Here is a 15,847-nt window from a genome sequence, read left to right as displayed (position 1 = left end):
CCCGCGGGGCCGCCCCTCCTCCGTTACCTGTTAACGCTCAGCGGCGGCGCAGGGCAGGGGAGGGGGAGCCGGCCGGGTCCGCCCCCGCGGGCACCCGGTGGCCCTGCGGAGGGACGGGGTGTGCCCGGCCGGGGCGGTGCGGCCCTCGCCCCTTCTGTGTCCGCGTTGTCTCCGTGAGCCGCCATAAAGGGCATCGGGAGAGAAGAGCCCGGGCCCCGCGGAGGGTGGGCGCTGCTGTGCCCGGAGATGGGGTCCCTGGGCAAGGACGTGGGACCGCAGCAGGACATGGGGCGGGGTGGGGGGAGCAAAGCTGCTCGGGGGAGTTGTTAGTGCTTAGGGAGCACCCTCAAAGGACTTTTCAGAGCTTTCAGTCCTGGACTGTGAGCAGCCATGGGTGGTTAAGCATTTCAATCTACCTATAATGAATTCTCTGTATAAAATTTATATACACCGTATAGTATATCATCATGGCTAGGCTTTGCCAACGAAGATTTGGGAATGGCTCTACCCACACTTGCTACAAGCAGGCTGGTGGCTAAAAAGGCCAATGCGAGATAGACAAGTCTGGTTGCAAAAGGCACAGTGGAAAGACTCCTTGGATGGTATCTGCGTTGTCTTTTCTCCTCGAGAGTGATCCTGCGTGTGTTCTCAAAAGAAGCAGCAGCATTACAGATGGTGTGTCTCCAGGCCTCCCAATTGGAGGCCAGAGTAGACCAGTTATGTTGATCAATATGGCCAAGGTTGAGATGTTGTTTCAGGGAGTCTTTGTATCTCCTCTTCGGGGCTCCTCTCTTGTGGCAGCCAGTGACAAGTTCACCATAGAGCTCGAGCCATATACTATATATATAATGTATATACTACATATGTAGTAATATTATGTGTATTGTATATATTTCTTTATATTGTAATCTACATATTCTTTTCACTGAAGAAGGCAGGTCCATGCATCCTTTTTTTTTTTCCAAATAAAGGAGCTCTTTCATCCTTTAAAGTAATGAAAACATCATCACCACTACCACTTCTCATATGAAAAAACAGTGCCCTAATTACTCCCCAAAAGAATGGAAGATTCATGTTCAATTCCATCTTCAGCTCAACAGTGCTTCTGTGCTTGCATCCCCATCATGAAGTTCAGGCCTGCTGAGAGTGAGGTTGTTTGTCTGGTCTCTGGGTCTTTCCCTCAGAAATTGGTCATAAATGGGAGACCAAGACAGTGGAGATAAGGATTATGTGCATCACTGAGTCACTGAGTTGCAACCTAATGAGCAAAGATACAGAGGAGAAACTTCCCTGACTGCTTTGCAGAAGTGCATGGTTATTTTGTTTGAGGAGCTAATGTAGTAGAGAAAAAAGTGCCAAGCTGAGAGTCTGTACAATGAGGTTGCTTTGCACAACAAAGAAGTGTCTTGGGCAGTAGCATCCACTTTCCTAGTGACAGTGTCCACCCTTAGGCTCAGAGTAAATGCATTTACTGTGGCTTGGAGAATGTAGACAAGCTCTTCTTATCTGCTGCACCTAATTCCACTGTCTAGTGCTTTCTAGTGAAAAGATTTACCACTTAAAAAACTCAAATCAGTTCACTTTGCCAGTTTTGTAAAATACCATCTCGTCTTAGAAAGCGTGCCCCAAAATTTTGTGATAAAAATGCTCTTAGAGAAGTACAGAACTCAACTTCGGTATAATTTGACTGTGTATGTCTAGGAGTTAACTAACACTGTTTTATGCTACATGCAGAAGGTCTCTTTGACGTCCGTGTGCTTGTCATTTCTGCTATGAACGATGGCAAAAATTGCAGTTAGTTTTGTTAAAACTGGTTCACAAACTAGTAGCTTTAACATCTTGAACTGTAAGGAGTCAAAACCGTCCTGCATCACAGCATTATGAACATACATGGGATATGATGCATGGGCTTCAGTGGTGCCTCTGTTGTAAAGGAAAATCTTAATTCTGCATGATACAGAGACAGTATTTAAAAACAATCTCCACTTCAACCTGAAATGTATTCAATGCCAAATTTTCACAAATTATTTTGACATTTTTAACCCAATCTCTGCAGACAGAAAAGGTTTCCTTGTATGTTGAATATTACGTTGTCTATGCTGAGTGACAGCTGGACACATATATCAGCCCCATGAAAGAGAGAAAGAGAATTTCAGGGCTGGATAAAAATCCTTGTTGTGTCACTTTAAGTAGGTGAAACTAATAATTTGGGAGGATTTCAGATCTACAGTGGACTAATTTCCAACTTTTTGGAAATACAGAAGGGTCTATAAAACTCTAAGATATTAAGAATGAATATGGTATTTTTTTAGAGTAATATTGTTTTACTGATGTAAATGGGTGTTATCACAGAATATTTTCCTTTCTACAGAAATTTGCTGGTTTTCATTGAAGCAGAAACCCTAACTAGTCCCAATTTTCAATTAAAAGATCAATTATAAGAAAATAATTTACTAAGAACATAGTTTTTAACAATTCCTTTACTGTGTGAATTTACTTTTGAGTTGATTTACTAAATAAAATGCATTTAACAACATAAGTTCCAAAATTTCATCTGAAATAGATTTGAATGTTTAGATTAACCTAAGCAAGGATAGCTTTTACTGCTTCTTTTGCAGTACTGATTGCTTAAATTTACTCATCTGCAGCAAAATATTAAAGATATAATACTTCCCTCTCTGGGAAAAGGGTAGGACATTGTTGGCTGCTGTATCTACAAACCATGTAGCCTCCTAATCCTCTAAACCTTCTGGTGGACCTTACTTAATTTTGAGTAGAGAAGTAGATGACTATGTACTGTTTTAAAGACAAGGTACAAAAGCACAGACATCAGCACAGCTACCATGGAAGGCACACACCAATAATGAAAAAAAAACTATTGTCCATGCTTGCTTGATATAAAACAGGGAACCTGTGGGAGAAGGAAATAAGTCATTTCCCACGCCACAGGACTGCTGGCTGGGCTGACAGCTTTGATCTGTTCGTGAATGGTGCGGGCAAGTGTTTCTTTATATTGAACCTCAGTAAGCAAAAGTAAATGTGGCACCTCTTTGGGCTGGGCTCCGCTTCTCGGGAATCTTGTTCTGCTTTTTAATGTTCTTCAAGGTGTTTTTTCAGAACCCGCGAACCACTGCTTCTTTTTGTACAAAGATGAGCAGAATTCTTTTTTTAACTAGGAACGACCATAAACTAGCACAGTGAGGTAACTGAATTAATTCACTGTCATTGACATGATTTCACACAGTTTTCTCAAAAGTAAATCATCTTCTCCTGCCTAATACTGTTCCAAAGCACAACAAAACAGAGGGGCCTTATAGCTTGCTTTGGAGCTTATCAGGCAACATTGCCCCAAAGCATCAATCTGAAATTGAGAAAGCTCCCCTGATAGTTCACTCAGCCTCCGGTTGGGGATACAACCCTCTAGATCTCTGGAAGAGAGATGCCGTATAAATCTTGACTTTGTAAATCTATCTACTCCCTATCAGTGCTGGATTGAAGGTCATGACAAAACCATAAAGCTGTGTGTTAACTGTCAGAAGTCTGTTTTCTTTTCCTGACCCTGAACTGATAGAATTATTATCACGATGTCAAGAGTGCCTGGAAATATGTCAGGGTCCTTGCACAGCACTCCCTCAAAATTTTGTGGTCTATATGTGCAAGAAGGACAAATGTAGAATCATTAAACAGTTTGCATTGGAAGGGATCTCTAAAGAACATCTAGCCCAATCTCCCTGCCATTGGCAGGGACATCTTCAACTAGATCAGATTGATCAGAGCCGTGTCTAACATGGCCTTGAATGTTTCCAGGGATGGGACATCCACAATTTCTTTCTTATATCTAGTCCAAATCTACCAATTTAGTTTATCCCTTGTCCTATCCCTAAAGGCCCTGCTAAAAATTCTGTCCCCATCTTTCTTGTAAGCCCCATTTAGGTACTGGATGGCTGCAGTAAGGTCTCCCCAGACCCTTCTCTTCTTCAGGCTGAACAGCCCCAGCTGTCAGCCTGTCTTCATAGGAGAGGTGTTCCAGCCCTTTGATCATCTGCATGGCCTCCTCAGGACTCACTCCAACAGGTCCATGTCCTTCTTGTTTTGGGGGCCCAGAGCTGGATGCAGCACTCCAGGTTGGGCCTCAGGAGAGTGGAGTAGAGGGGGAGAATCACCTTCCCTGACCAGCTGGCCATGCTTCCTCTTATGCAGCCTGGGAATGTAGGCAGAGGAATGGAGAAATCGTTTGTCTGGGGCTACACGACAGTTTAAATGGCAAAGGTGGGAATTCCTACACAACCCTTCTACAAGGGACTAGCAAAAAGTGCAAGATGGGGAGTAAGGGGAGTGCTGTAACTGTAGTGTCTCCTAAATGGGCAGCAAGAATGGCTGCATATAAAATTTCCCACTATTGACTGCTGAGGTTATAGGACAGAGCTCAGGCACACACTGCTACAAACACATGTATATATATGCTTGTGACTTTATTGTTACTCTATGGACTCTTTCACATACTTTATTTCCTTCATTTTAAAATTTTAGCTTATATGCTTCTCAGAGCAGGGATTTATTGTATATTTATAATAGTAAAAATAAGTTTTTCCCTGCAGCCACAAATTACGTTCCTATTTTGGTGCCTTGCCAGAGGTCATCTCATCTTTTACCACCTATTGGTTGACAGTAGCTGTCAAACTGATTTTTTGCAACTTAGTGTGAAATAAATTACAAATGCTAGGCTTCTAAAATTTACCTGGCACTGCAAAATAAAGCTTGAATCTGATTTAGCTTCAATATCTCCAAGATGCAGAGTGCTTGCTGTCAGATGCAAATGAATGCACTTCGTCTAATGTGCAAGCCTTTCTTGAATGCAAATTTGATTGAAGAGATGGTTAAATTCTTGATTAAAAGATTAGAAGGACCATTAAAAAAACCAAACTATAAAAGCAATGAAATGCACACTTATATTCATCACTGAGCTCTTAGGAATTTATTTAAGCTATTTTTCAGCAGCAGGAAGGAAACAATGGTTTGTGGAGTGGGATTCTATATACACTTGGGGATTTGCAGGTTGTAATTGAAATTACAAAGCATGTTACAAGAGCCAATTTATTCCTTCAGTAATTTAAGAAACCTCTTTGTGCTGTTGCCTTGCATTTAACAGTTTGGCATCTAAGAGAATGCCAATGAAATACTCCTTAAACTTACCAGAGAATGAATCTCTGACATATAAAGGGAGACCTTATAGTGTCTACTCTTCTATGGCATTATCTTTCCTCTCAGGAAATGAATTGAGCTGCAGTTATAAACTTTGTGATTTTCAAATCACATACCTTGAGAATTCTTGGTGTTGTGCAGCTGTATGTCTCCTGGGTTATTAAATTTTGCAGAGACTATATACTACCCATTCATGTAGACTGGTAATTTAAATTCATCGTGACACAAGAAGCCTAACACAACACGGGTCATAAGTCTTGATTGGGACTCCTCTATACAACAAACAGTGGCAAGAAAAACTGTAACTGCTGCAGAAGAGTCTGAAGCCAACTGGATCACAGATAGAATCATAGAGTCATGTAGATTGGAAAGAACCTCTAAGATCATCGAGTCCAACTTTAACCTGCCAAGTACACCACTAAACCATGTCTCTATGTACCACATCTGCATGTCTTTCAAATACCTTAAGGGATGGTGAGTCAACCACTTCCCTGGGCAGCCTGTTCCAGTGCTTGACAGCCCTCTTGGTGAGTAAATTTTTCCCAATTTCCAATCTAAACCTCCCATGGAGCAACTTGAGGCCATTTCCTCTTGTCCTGTCATTTGTTACTTGGTAGATCATTGTAGAAAGTAAGAAGGTCCCCCCTGAGCCTCTTTTTCTCCAGGCTAAACACCCCCAGCTTCCTCAGCTACTCCTCTTAAGACTTGTGCTCCAGACACTTCACCAGCTCCGTTGCCTTTCTCTGGACACGCTCCAGCACCTCAATGTCTTTCTTGGTGTGAGGGTCCCAAAACTGAACACAGGATTCGAGGTGCGGCCTCCAGTGTTCAGTAAAGAGGGACAATCACTGCCCTGCTCCTTCTGGGATTTGAAGGCACCATAGGGATGATTGTGCCAGCTTTCCCCATTATACACTTGATGTTTAATCTACAAGGATTCACAAAAGTCTGTTCCAGACGCAGCAGACCCAGAACCCTTTTGTTCACCTCTAACAAGACCTAAGGTTACAGACAGAATGCCACAGATGATCGCATGCTACAATAAAATCGCATATCCCTGCAATGGGAGAACAATCCTCTCTGGTGTTTAAAAATCTTTATTACTGCAGCCTGTCCCACACAGCAAAGCTCAAATGTGGTTTTTTAAATATAAGTAGAGGTAATGCCATCGTGCTAATTCCATATTTTCTCATACACATTACAGATGGACAGATATGCAGAGGGTTCTTGTTCATGGTCATATAGACCATGATGGAGCTGGGAACAGAGTCTGTATGTCCTGGCTGTCCGTCCCTTGCTTACTCTGTCATCTATCACTAGGCTGCCTTTATCACAGTTAACTTCCTTGACATGCTTTCACATTGTTATTCTTCAGCAGTGAGAGACTTCACTGTTATCCAGACAAAAACCATCTGCAGTTGTGCAATTGAAGCCTTAATCAGATCTCTGGACCTCTTTTCTGGCTTTGGCTAGTTTTAAGTGGTAATGATGATGGTTTATACTTTCACCTCTTAAAATGAAAAATGCGGATGGAGATAAACACACTTCAGTCAATAAATTGTTCTGTCCTCTCTAATATAAAAGCTGTCTTTTAGTTTTTGTGGTTGTTTTCCTCCCATCTTATTACAGATATCCTAAATAGTCCATTAACCCTGTAGTGCACATGCATGATCCTTACTGTCCAAAGTCTGGAAGTGAAATGGGCAGAATGGCAAAGACAATGCATTGTTTAACACCTTAATTTATACTGAAGAGAATCAGTTTATAGTGATACACAAGCATATAATGTTCATATAATTTTATTTTTTTCATAGGCATAGGCTTTTAGCTTCCTCCCATAGAAGGCAGCATAGATTTTACAGTTGGCTTCAATAGGACTTAAATACTGCTATAGTCCAGCTATAAATTTGAGTTATATTCTCATTTTAAATGAGAAAATAGTTCTATATACAGAGCAAGAGTACATTTTTACATCTAGCATGATAATACTATTTTTGAGTAGCATCATACATATCTAAACAGAAGGTTCTGAAATCAAAAAAGAGGTGGCTAATCTTTTCCCTTTGAAGTCAGTTTGTTATCTGAAGAAGAAAAACTGACCTTCCAAAAAAAAAAAAAAAAAAGCATGCTTTGTGGTATAAAAGAAGTCAAGGAGGTGATCAAAGACTCAGACACATGAACAAGAGCTGTTATACAAGTTATTGAGGGGTAAAATTACTGATCCACCCATGCACATCCTCACTCTGCTGCTGTGAAGGCAGTTTGAGGTGGGTTAACTACAAGTGAAAGTACACTGCAGTGATCTATGTTACCTTCAGCCTGACTGAGGCAAGCGTACAGACAGTTGGGTTAACCTGCTTCTGAATAGCTCACATTTGTCATGGCGTGGGGATGTGTACATGGACAGCTGATATGCAGGAAGTTTAACAATTCATGGCCACTAAAGTTTAAGAGTCCTTCCTGGCTTTAAAGCACTAAAATATTTATCTTCATAAGAGAGTTTGGTCAGAGGAGGTTTAAACAGCGACTTGCTACCACAAAAGTGAGCATAACAAGTTTCTGAATAATCTTTTTTGATCGTGCAAAATTGCAATTAGCATTTGATCAATTCAATAGTTTCAGACTAATATAAGGAAAACATTTTTTTCTGATCAGGGTGGTGAAACACAGGAACAGGTTATCCAGAAAGGTGGTGGATGCCCCATCCCTGGAAGCATTCAAGGTCAGTTTGGACACATCTCTGAGGAACCTGATCTAGTTGAAGATGTCCCTGATCACTGCAGAAGGGTTGGACTAGATGGCCTTTGAAGGTTTCTTCCAATCCAAACTGTTCTATGATTCTATGATTCTAATTATTTTAGGTCATGTTTTGACATTCCTAAGTCTTCTAGGGCAGTACAAATCAATATGATGAAAGGACAAAACAGTGTGAGAAACTTTTAATGAGAGATGATAATTTATACATTTATAATATAAACATATTCATTTGCTTTTTTTGGCAATGTGATTTTTAAATTTGTGACTTTGACAATGTGATTTTTACTCGTGTGTGTGTAAAGGTGAGGTTTAAAAAAAGCTGTTCTTGAACATTGCAAGATGAGAAGACAATACCAGGCTGTACATAAGTGAACATTGTGAAAATGCCTGCAGAGCCAGGTAAACCTGGATATGGTGAAAGAGTAAATATCATGAAGAAGCCTGCATGGTGGAATGCAAAGTACTTCTTCACCCTTTTTTACAACAAAGCAGTTGTCATCCCTTCATTTTTGGAGTCTCATTCCTAGAAGACAAGTCTTACTAATGTTAGGTGGAGCACTCTCCAAGTGCTATATTTATGTATTAATCTTTATACTCACCCCTATCCCAAAGGATGTCTTCCTCATTCGGCAAGTCTCCAAAATGAAATGTAGTAAGAGTAAGGACTGGGAGAATTCACCCATGGAAGATTTCTCGGGCTCTTAGAGAAACTGGTGCTGGTATGGTACAAGGCCTTCTTAGAAATCTGCTTTAACTTGACTGGCCTCTGTATAATTGTGTTAGCTCTACCAGTAACAATCAAGAGCTATCAAGTCAAATGGCAATCATGGCCACCTGGTACAATTATCTAATTAGTGCTTTATCCAAAAGCATGCCTCCTTTAAACTCTTTGGGAAAGGGAAAACACCAGCACAAAATTTCTGAGTGATAACCAGTTCACAGAAGGCAGGAGCCTCTTAGTGACCTCTGCTGTGCATTCAGTTACACATGACAGAGCTCTTCAGACATCTATTGATGAAATACAGGACTGATAAGGAAAGTAAACAACTGAAAGTGAGAAGTAGCTTGAAAGGTCAGTTGCACCACCGCTGAACAGGTACAGATGTGCTCAGCTGCTGGCACACTCTCGTACCTGGAGCAGAGCTCTCCGTCTTGCTGCCATTTAGAAAAATGTTTGTAAAGTCAGCATAAATGTTTTGCAGAGTCCTGTGCAATTATAAAATAAATTAAAAAAAATGACAGGCTTCTAAATCATGTGGCATAAAAGCCTGCTATTTACATAAGTAGAGCAGAAATGTTTGCTGGTTTTCTCATTAAGTGCTATTTTTTGGCAATACAAAAGTTAGCAAAAAAAAAAAATCTGTTTATCAAGTCTTCAATCAATTCTATAACCTTCAAAACAATCTTCCCAAAAGCCTTTGAGTCTGATTTTAGGAGACTTTAAGACTCTTATGCATCTTAAAATAAATGAGGACTAACATTTTTGAAGTCAATGGGCCTATATTTTTGACTGATATAAATCATCATAGTCTTTTTGACATCAGTGTTTCTCTTATTTATACACCAGCAGAAGCTTAGCAGCCTTGTATTACTAACTTGATCACTTCATTCCAAACACACAGCATTTTTCCTGAGTGCTTGTAGTTAAAAATACGTATTTATTGTGGAGGCAAGAAAACCACAAAATAGGAAATGAACACTTCAAAAGGCCATTTAATAAAAGTACAGGAAAACTTGCACTGCTAAAAGTCAATTAATCTATATAGTTGGCTGAGAAATCTCTCTCAGATACTATAGTCATACAATAGTTTAGGTAATACAGTTTATGTCATGGAACCTGCATGCATGGGACAACTGTAGAAATTTTAATCAATATGTTCATTTTCTAATCAGAGCTGTTGCCTATCATTAAAAATCATGGCCTGCCAAGCTCCAGCTGAAGCTCAGCTTTGCACTGAGGCTGCTGGGAACTGGGCAGATACATGCTTCTGCTGACTCTGCTCTGAGAAATTAACTTTTGGCAAAGGAGATGGATAGCAGCTGGCTCTGCTGATGTTGTAAACTTCTGCAGCACAAGTTGCCAGCCCTATATGTCAGGGAGACTTTTTTGTTTGTTTTTTTTTTTCCTTTGTTTGTTTGTTTGTTTTTGGGGGGGGGGGGGGGGGGGAGAAAACAGCAAGCATAACACTGACCCAGGCAGAAATGAGTTTGTGTTGGGGTTTTTTTGCAAATAGGCATTCTTTAGGTCACAGTGGGGAATTCTGACATTGCAAAGGGGATGAAAAAATTAGCAAGCAAAGTAAGAACAGTCTCTACTTGTAGCTGTAATGTGCAAATGCTGCCAGTGCATCCATATAGGCTACTGGATACATGCAGAAGTCTAGGAGGCTTCCGAAAGCTTTTTAGTCTATAGAAAATGCCACATGTGAAAGTTCATGCTTTATGAATTGCCATATACAACAAGGGGAAAACATAGATTATTGTAATGGTGAACTGTGCAAAATGGCTAATTTATGCCATAATGAATCTTAAATGATAAACTACTTTGTGTTACTTCTAGATTAGGAGGGAAGCAAGCCATAGGCCCATCCCTAGGGAGCTCAGACTAACTCTACTAACACCTATTGGCATGTGCAATGCTGATGAATAAGCTCATTCTCCAAGGCTGAGTGGAGACAATCCATCACTGATAGACAGAAATCTGCAAGCAGCAGAGATTGCAGTGAGCCATTCTTAAATGAGGAATCACTTGCCTGGAATCACAAAAAGCAATCTGATAACAAAATAACTTCGTGTCCAAAACTCATATCAAAATCAATGTAAAACTCTATGTCTGTATCCCAACATCACTACAGAGAGCAATGGAAAGAATAGGAGGAGAGAAAGGTAGAGACATTCCAGGTTCAAAGTGAACTCACAAATTATAGATAATCTCTAAAATCTGAAGACTGTTAAAATCAAAACATTTCCCCAGGATACATCCTGCATCTAGCAGCAGTATGTGGGTGGACAGTATGCAGTAGTGAATATTTCACTGAAATGGAGCTGTGAATGTCAACATGGCCAACTCCTAAGTACCCTCCTTTCCTTCGACATTTGATTAGCAGAATATATAAGAGTTCAGCACAGGGAGCAACTGAGGGTTGGTGTAACAGATTCTCAAAACTGAACCGCCATAATAAAACCGAGGAAATTGATATCACCTCTTTATCACAAGGCAAACTATCACTTGCTTAAGTGTAAAATTGCCAATGTGGTATAATAAAAAAATGTATAACATAACAAAATGAATGAAGGATCTTTGAAGCCCAGAATCATACAAAATGCTCCTAAGAGATTAGATATTGCCAGACTGCTGAAAACAGGATGGATAATCTACGACAGGTCAGCAGAGTCTAATCTTGAGTCTAGTCTTGAGCAAGCAAAGGTATTTCCAGAGGCTACTTTCTCCCACCCTAAGTGAAGAGTAGAGTGGGCTGTGAATCACCAGCTGGGAAGTGCCTGACTCTTCTCATCTTAAAGAATGGAGGTGTATCTTCAAGCTGCTGTCTAATATTTAAACTGGCAAAATAAATTAACCCTTAGAGACCACCTGTGACAAGTCTGGTTTGTGTGCCTTGTTCACTACAGTTTATACACTGAGTTACAGCAAGAATTATTTTCCTCTTGCTAAAGCTGGCTGCCTCTGTTATTATGTATCCACATCAGTATTCCTGGGAAAAGCTGACAGGTCTCTGCTGACAGCTAGCTCCTGGTTGGATGCTGTATCTCTAGCAGAGAGATCTTGATAACTGAAAGACTAAATCTGAAAAAGAAGGTCTATGTATGTGCTGGAAGGAGGGTGGAAGAGAAGATGAAGTACAGAAGCAAAATTCCATTGGAGTACTGAATGTGCTGGAGCCTCTGGTATGACAGTCTGTGTACCAACATCCATAACTAAAGAGCAGCCGTATCCTTGCAGCCTGCCAGGTTTCTTCCCTGTTCCAGTACACAAGAGATCTTCCCCTTCCCACTCACATTTTCTAAAACCTGGACACTTATTGACACTTGGCTGCATTTCAGAGCCTATGTGAGTCATTGAACAAGAGTTTATTACTCATTGCTGAGCAATAGCTCAGGAATTAGGAGCTCTGGGGTTCATGTGTTGGTGGTCACTGTATACATGATGTTAAATAGGGTAGGTTTGTCTGGGAACCCTCCGAGTCATCACTCTCTTCCTTTTATTTATTTATTTAATTTTCATCAGGGTTCAGGGACAGGGTGTTCCTGCTTTCTGGGTTATTTTGTTACCCTAGGGTGAACAAGTAGACAAACTGTGCAAGAAAATGGATTTTATTCATTGTGGGAAAGTGAGTGTATACAGGGGAAAAAAATGTGTTCTACATTCTCTCCACATGATGAATTTAAGATTCATGTGGAGATAAACCAAAAATACCCATGAAAGGGTTTTGGTTTTTGCATTTCATTTCCACAGGAGATTCCCAGAGTTGTTTGTTTGAAATAAACAACATAAAAGACCCTCTGCCCACTCTCTGATGTGAAGTAATTAATAGCTGGATCAGCATTTCCACTCTTAATTCTTCTTTTCATATGGTTTGTTTTAAAAATTCGCTCCAGTCATGAACTTAACATGTAATAATAGTTTTTGTTTAGAAAAGTCTTTCATCTGAGCAGCACAAAGTGCTTTGAAAATATTAGTCAATTAAGATTCACAATAGCATGAGAAATACAGGCTTTTTTTTCAAAGAGAAAGGGAGGCATTCAGGGTCTCTCACCAGAGACACCCGGTGACATTTCGCCTGGTGATATGACAGTATTAAAAACCCAGATTTCTGTTCATTAATTCTGATAATCACTTGAACCCACCACTATTTCCGTGACCTACTTAAAAATGGCCTTTTTATTTTTTCACACTGAGAAGAAATGTGAAACAGTTACTTCAGTAATTTTTTTGTACAAAGCTAGATGCACCTTTAGGATATGAGATATTAATAAAAATTAGATTTTAATAAATATAAACATTAGTATAATTATTATTTATAAATACAAATGTATAATCATTATTAATTATTATAAGACCTCACTAATGAAACAGGGATTCACCTGCTGCTGATCTGCAGTCATCTTTTGGGTGTTGATCATCAAATATTAACAGCACATTATATCTGCACTGCAGCTGAGCTCAAAACTGATAATGTAGAAGGGATGAGGAACTATAAATTATACTTACCTGACACGGAATTGCCCCTCAGTCTCATACTCACTGAGCGCATGGATGGGGTTTAGTCTGGGTAATTTAGGCAACTGACTTACTCTAAATTTCCAAAACTGAGTGTAACAGTTCTTGTCCATTATAGGCTGGTTGTCCTGTATACTTCAACTGCTGTTGAAGACTGCCAGAGTGAAATCCCTATTAGGCTTTCCAGCTTAGGAAAAATTGCCAATTTAGGTGACAATTAATTTCCAAAGGTACTGGAGGTTTCCAAAGGCACTTCCCTCTTTTCATTGACTGCACAGAACATGTGGGTTCTGACTTTTAAAAGATTGCTTCTTAGATGGATACCACCTAACGGTGCTTCCATTAGGTAGATTGGATGCACGTCTCCTTCTGATGTTCTGCAGAAATTGCAGTGGAGTCTACAATGTTCAAGTGTCCCCCACTGCCCGCAGCATCATTTCAGCACTCACTGCAGCATTTAGGGCTTGCTTAAGGATCTCTCAGTCCAGTATTTGGAGTTGACCTTCTCCATGAGAACATGTAAGTTCACAACACAATACAGCCAAACTACAGGTGAAAATCTTATTTTTTACAGCACAGGAAGCAAGTCTAAAAGTCTTAATATTTTTTGTTCTTGCTTGTTTTGCTTAGGTAGAACAGCTGCTAAGATGCTTTGCACTGTGGCAGAGAAGATTACCCAATCCTACTCTGCATGAGGTGACATCCAGCCTTAGCCTGTGGGCTCTCTGGGTATTTTGGGAATGACCTATGAAGAACCAAGTCAGAAATTATCCTTGCCCCCTTCCAGCCCTGTGCCCTGACTTATGAAACCTTGCAGAAAGTGGTTGTATCATGCAATCAGAAGGTAGAGAAGAAAGAAAAGAGATTTTATAGGAGTCCACAGGACTACATAGCTCTAATGAATGCACAATCAAGCAGTTTCAAGCCAAATAGTTACAAAAGAGTGAATTACATGAAGTAGGCATAAAATCAATGAAAAGGAGATGAGATGCCTCTCCTGACCATCTGCCCAGCTGCAAGCTTGAACAGCTTGGCACAAAAAAGTAGTGGCAGGTGTGGGAAAGCTAATAGACACACTGGAGGAGCTGGAGCTGAGCTATTAAGGTCCTAATAAGTCACAGAATTCACAAAATTAAACTAGTGTGGACAGTGGTGCTCTGATATCGTACTTGGTTTGTGACATTCAATTTGCCCTCAATATCCTATTTTGGAACAAGACAATTGTTCGTTGAGAAACTAGAGCCCTGGAAAGGAAACCACGGGAGGCTCCATTTGTGGTACTGCAGAGAGAACCATGGAGGGACAATGTAAGTCCTCATTAGTCCTGTTTATCTCTATTTCTCTTTCTGAACATGTTTTTTTTCCCAGCAATTACAACAATCGATCAAATGTCAGTAGTCAAACGTCACCATATCTGCTCCTTTCATGGTCTAATCTCCAATGCAGAGATTAATTACCCATGACAATACACTTAATGGCATAACTATTAGTATATCAGTAAGTTTCCCTCCAAACAAATAAATTTAAATTTGTATTAACCATAGAACCATAAAATACCAGGTTGGCAGGGACCTCAAGGATCATCTGATCCAACCTGTTCAAATCCTCTGAAAAGTCTGCATATGAACTGGTTCCCTGACCTTTATCAGGAGAAAATGTATTTCACCTTTAACTCTGCAGAGGCAAGAATAAGGAACATATGTGATTGCTAGTAAGCTATGCAGCACATAACATGCTGGAAAGATTGCAGAGTCGTGCATTACCCTAATGACTCTGAGAAGGAGTGACAATCTTGCTCCACAGTATATTGATCACTAGAGTAACTGCCAAACAAAACATCAGTGAAATATTAAATATACCTTGAACTTGGCCCTTTTTCACAGTATCTTGTTCCAGGGTTTGTAATTGAACAACTTGCAGGCATGAAATGGTCCTGTTTGCATTAGCTGTGTATTCCTTCTGGGGAGCTCTCTCTAACTATGATGTCAAAATCCTTCCCCTCTTCAGCCTGGTAGTTCTTGCTCCAGCCTCCTGTGATTCCCATTTTTCAGCAAGTGACCTGCACCATACCTGAACAGGGACTTTTTTAGGACTACATGGAAGTCTGTGTCAAAACAGAGGAGTTTCACTTGTCTAGCACAGTGTCCTAAGAGCAAAGCCATCTTCCCCACCCACATTTTTAATCTGTTCTCAGGTATAATCCTTTTTTCCACCAAGCTGTTACAATACTGAGTGCCATAGGTCTTCTGATTGCAAGTGCAGGAGACACAAATAGAAATAATCCTTGTGGCACTAAACAAGAAGTTGGGGAAATTGCACACAGTAACAAGAGGTGACTCTAACCTGATGTATAGCACAGAGCATGGTAGCAGCAAGGGGACTGATGTAGGGATTGCAAACAAGAAGATACATCCCTGCAGCATACAGGGTTTAGACTTTGGTTTGTGGGGAAGCTTGTGATGTTGCAGCTTCTTTTTCTTCTTCCTTTTTTTTTTTTTAATTATTATTATTAATCTAGAGCCATTGTTGGTGGTATAAAACCCTTTTAGCAGAGTGCTTAGGGCATGGCCCACTGTGGTCAAGGGCAGCACATTCAGTCCCCATCATTAAACAGTGCTGCCTTCAATGCCCGGAGGTGAATGATGTTTT

The 15,847-nt window shown here is 40.3% G+C and overlaps 1 protein-coding gene across 1 annotated transcript in view; it reads right to left on the bottom strand.

The window, feature by feature from the left end:
- ME3 (malic enzyme 3) overlaps positions 1 to 122 on the bottom strand; it is a 119,462-nt gene extending 119,340 nt beyond the window's left edge. The window contains exon 1 of the mRNA XM_039378603.1: positions 28 to 122. The gene's annotated coding sequence lies outside the window, so the exon portion shown is untranslated. The remainder of the gene's footprint in view (positions 1 to 27) is intronic.
- Between the last annotated feature and the right edge of the window lie 15,725 nt (positions 123 to 15,847).

This window comes from Pipra filicauda, unplaced genomic scaffold, assembly GCF_003945595.2.
Source record: "Pipra filicauda isolate LSUMZ 115617 unplaced genomic scaffold, ASM394559v2 scaffold141_size4267151_pilon, whole genome shotgun sequence".
Classification (NCBI taxonomy): domain Eukaryota; kingdom Metazoa; phylum Chordata; class Aves; order Passeriformes; family Pipridae; genus Pipra; species Pipra filicauda.
Note: the sequence above shows the minus strand (reverse complement) of the source record. Positions and strands in the feature narration are given on the sequence as shown.